A 4,582-nucleotide genomic window follows, 5' to 3' on the forward strand; every position below is an offset into this window, starting at 1 on the left:
GGAATAGCCCGGAGGAGTTGATTCAATAGTCAGTTCACGGGGAAGAGAAGGGAATCGCAGAATGGAATCCCAGGGTTCTTTTCTTTCGTTACGCTTGTTCGATCTTCCATTTTTAGCTGCATTACGGGCGTTAAAAAAGACTTAGATCGACTTGTTTTCTCCTCGCTTTTGTTCAATTAGAAATAAATAACAAACCACGGCATTCATTTGCCTCTATTTCCACCCCGAAAAGAGCTCTTTCTCGGCATCCTACATCCTATATTAAGTCAGCAGCTAGTTTTACCGGAATAGGAATAAACGATGCAATTGAATCTGTTGGAGGAAGGTCATATATGACAATAGACGGAATTCGTTTGAGTAAAAATATCCCCTTTGTTGAGTCGACTGTTCATGCTTTGGTGGGACCAAGAAGAATTGCTCTTGTTCTCGGACCAGGAAGTGATTGCATTGATGCCGGGAATACACACTCTCTCTTTCTCTTTGAAGGAATCCGCATTCCAGGCTCTCGACCGGGTCATGGCATTGTTCTGGAGTGGAGCGAGTTCAGTTCCCCGAGGGGGGAGAATAGGCAGCTGTTAGAGTAGCGGTGGGGAACTCCCCCTGTTCTTCCAGGTTAGAAGGTACTCTTAGAGAGGACAGGAAGCAGAAGAGAAGCTAACTCGGGAGTAAAGGATGACAGATTTAGGGAGGGGGACTGAGTGAAACTCCGGGTCTTGATGCCCTAAGGGATAAAAAGATACCCTTAAGAACCTGAAGAGAGAGGGGCGAGTTTACGAGCGGCATTCGATCCTTAAGTAGGGAAGGTTAGGAGTGAAGCTCGGCTATGAACAAGCAGATAGGATAAGTTTTTCTAAGAGTAATAAGCAATCTCTAGCTTTCAACTTTCGACAATGACTTCTCAAATGGCATAAACCAAAGCTATGGTTATTTAGAAAAGGGAGTTTCAAACAGGCTTCGCGCCTTCCCTTAAGAACCTCAATTTCAATCGAGCTACTTGCATCAAAGCCCATCATCAACATCACTGGGGAGAGATTGGAGAGAATGTTGCCTGAACCATTTCCTTTCTTATAAGGTTTTGAGTTGGTTTAAGTAAGTTTGCTTCTGGAGAGAGAGGATCTCTAAGAGAAGCTAATAGCTCTAAGTCGTTCGCTAAAGCGAGTTCAGTGGGACTGAAGGCTGTTAACTCGATTACCGGGGTTGTTTTCTTCTTTTATTCTCTTCCTACCCTTTCTTAGAACCTTGGTTATGGATTGAACTCCAAGCCTACAACTGAGTACCATATGATGTTAAATATATGAACTGACAGCCAAACTTAAAGATATGAACTGAGTGCCATTTGATGAGTAAGGGAAAGGGTCACCATCAGAGAGGATGTAATTTTCACCCTGGACTTTGGCCCCGGTTCCCAGGGTTCTAGTATTCCCTATATAAGCTATATCAACATAGCCAACAAAGTCATGCGCTTGGGGAGCAGTGTATAGCTGCACATCTGTTCTGGGCGGCCTGTAGGAGATTAGGGAAGCGCTCAGGCTGGCTCTTTCTTGCTTTGTATTTAAAGCAGTCGAGAGTCTGTCTTCAGCGCTTTGTCGCTCGGGATTCTATCCCAGTGGACCTATCCCCTGCTGTATCCCTTACAAGGTCAGGGTTGCCGCGGATTATACCGTCTTTTCATAGACGTAAGATCCGTGAGGGTAACCATCTTGTCATTCAGTTGTACATGTCTTTCTTCACGGTTTCAAGGTTAATACCTTTAGCCAAGAAGGTTGACAAGTCCCTGTTTGACTCGATTGTTACTCCTGCCCCGTTAGAATCTGTTAAAGAAGTTATTTCTGAAATGAAACCTTACTTTAAAGATTTACTAACGAGGTACATCCCTGGCTTGAACACTATTCCTCTTAACCAAGGATTAGTGTTTGAACCCACATGGAAAAGTGTGCCTAGCTGGGCATGGTACAGAGATCTCTTGAGAAAGAGTGGCGATGAGAAAGGTAAACCTCTTCGGAGATTTACATCTTGTCGTTCACTCCTACCTTGTTTCTTTTCAGAATTGGCTGCTTTTGCCGACTTGATGAACTTTGTTCACGCAAGAGGCGAGCAGTTTTCTCAAGGTTGTCTCTGGCCGCCCTACACACTTTATCCATTCGACACGACGCAATCAACAAGAATTGTCAACGCGTCGCTAGAATGGTTTGAGGCCCGTATTGGACCGTATCTACCAACTACATCGCAGATGAAGATACCTTCCAATACTGGTCGCCTGTGTGCTGCTTGTACGGGAGACGGGAAGAGGAGGCTATTTGCTGTAGGAAACTACATCAATCAACGCCTCTTGGCCCCTTTCCACGATTGGTTGGCCACATGTCTTCGGAGAATTCCGATGGACGGCACTTATGATCAACTTTCTCCTCTTGATCGACTAGAGGGTTCGACTGGTGTCATCTGTTCAGTAGATTTAAAGGCGGCGACTGATCGCTGGCCTTTACTTCTGCTGTTCGAGCTGACGCAGGTCCTATTTGGAAGGTCTTTTGCTTCAAGTGCGGTTAATTCTGCACTTGCTACAAATATCTTCCAGGTAGCCTTTGTCAAGAAGAGAACATTGGTCAGCTTTATTGCTGGTCAACCTCTCGGGTACCGATCTTCCTGGCCACTCTTTGCTCTATCTCACCACTTAGTGGTGTGGGTAGCGGCAGAACAGGAGTATCCAGGCAAGGTATTTAAGAAATACGCCGTGCTCGGTGATGACGTAGTCATTGCCGACCCGAAGGTCGCTTCAAGGTATGAAACCTTGGTGCAGAGGTTGGGGGTTAAGGTGTCTGCGGCTAAAAGCATACGGTCGCCCGTAGGCGCTTGTGAATTTGCCAAGCGCTTTCGTGTTGACAATTTGACAGTTGATCTGTCTCCTGTGTCAATGCGTAAAGCTGCTGATGTCAAATCTCCAATAGGATGGTATAACTATGTTATATCCATGCCGAAGTCAGTTCGGTTATCTACCTTACTGAGAATTGGTGGATTTGGCTTCAAGGCTGCTTCGCGACCAATTGGTTGTCCCACGCATGGAAAGCGTGGTAGACGGCTGTTGGTTATGCTCCTAATGTTCTACACTAAGTGTTTCTCATTGGAGACTTCCTTGTCTATCGTTTTAGGTAGACCGATACCTCCTCAATGTGTGGGCGCTTTGGTTCACGCCCTTCTTGAACATTTTGCTCCAAAAGAGCTCAAGGTTCCTCCCATTGAGGTTTTCGCCTATCCTGGTATGGCAGAGTTCAATGAGTACTCTGTCATGCAAGGGTGGATGCGACAGTATCTGTCTTATCTAAAATGGTATTCGCTTCTTTATACCAGGCCTGTTTCTCTAGGTGATTTCTTTGAAGCCCCTGTGTACACTGACACATGGTTTTCCAAATCTATCGACCCAGATGTCTTTAGGTTTGGAGTAGCTTTTCGTGTCGTGGACATGGCAACACGTGCGTGTAACAAACCTAGTCTGTTACTGCCCGTTGTCGAGGAACCACCTATTGTTGATTCCTTTGTAATGTCTGATTAACACTTACAAACTATCTGAACAAAGACCTCCTCTTATCTTTCCTTTCTCTTGCTAACTGTGCATTCAATTCCTCTCCTCAGATCATGTAACTACCGCAGCCGGCCTCTGATCTTAGTTTCTCGCACATCCATGCTTCACTTTTGAAATGAGAACATTCCGCCCACAAGAAAGCTGGGCTAATGGATTGAAGCCTTCGGACAAGATTTCTTCATAAATGCGGTCAGTTCGTCTCATTAGGGAATCGTTGTCTATCATTTAGAGATTTTTGCATCCCCGAGCCTGAGAGTGATTCCTGAGGACCTTCGGAACAGAGTCAATCAAATGAATAGCTGTAAAACATAATAGAATCATGGTTGACTAAAGGAATAAGATGATCTTTCTTTCCCATGCTCTTCCAGACCTATCCATAACGAGGGGTCCCTGAGTGGCATCTTCATTCGATAGGTTTCTTCAATTTAATAAGGGCACATGATGAGACTAAGATAGCCTGACTGTTCTTATGAGCGGACTCACTTTATAGGCTTCCATGTCTCAATCAGTCCCTCCCTTCCGTCTCGGTAGCTCGGTGGTAGAGCGGTTGACAGTTCACGTCGTGATCCGTTGATGAGCGTTGGTTCAAATCAAATCCGAGATTTCTAACTATACATATATTGATTAAAAAAGAAGTTCTTCGCTTTCTGAATGAATGTCAGATCGGAACAAAAAGGAGAATGTGGTCATAGGATTTGGTCTCAAATAGATAGATTTGAAATGGCTAGGTATGTAATGGGGCTAGAAGCAATAGGAATAAGACTTGTTGCGAAGAATACTACTGAATTGGAATGCCCAAGTATCTTCTGCCGGGATCTCTCCTAATGGCTGTATTAGATTTCGAGTCCCTATTTCAGGAAGAGTTTCAGGGCATTCCACTTACAGCGACGAAGGGAAGATTAGTTATTAATCACTTACACCATCTTGGCTTTAAATGCCAATTCTGTCGATTCAATGCTCGAATCTTAGTCTCAAACCTGACGATAAGACTTGACAATGATTTGCCTT

Source organism: Arachis duranensis, unplaced genomic scaffold (genome assembly GCF_000817695.3).
Source record: "Arachis duranensis cultivar V14167 unplaced genomic scaffold, aradu.V14167.gnm2.J7QH unplaced_Scaffold_54956, whole genome shotgun sequence".
In the NCBI taxonomy this organism is placed as follows: domain Eukaryota; kingdom Viridiplantae; phylum Streptophyta; class Magnoliopsida; order Fabales; family Fabaceae; genus Arachis; species Arachis duranensis.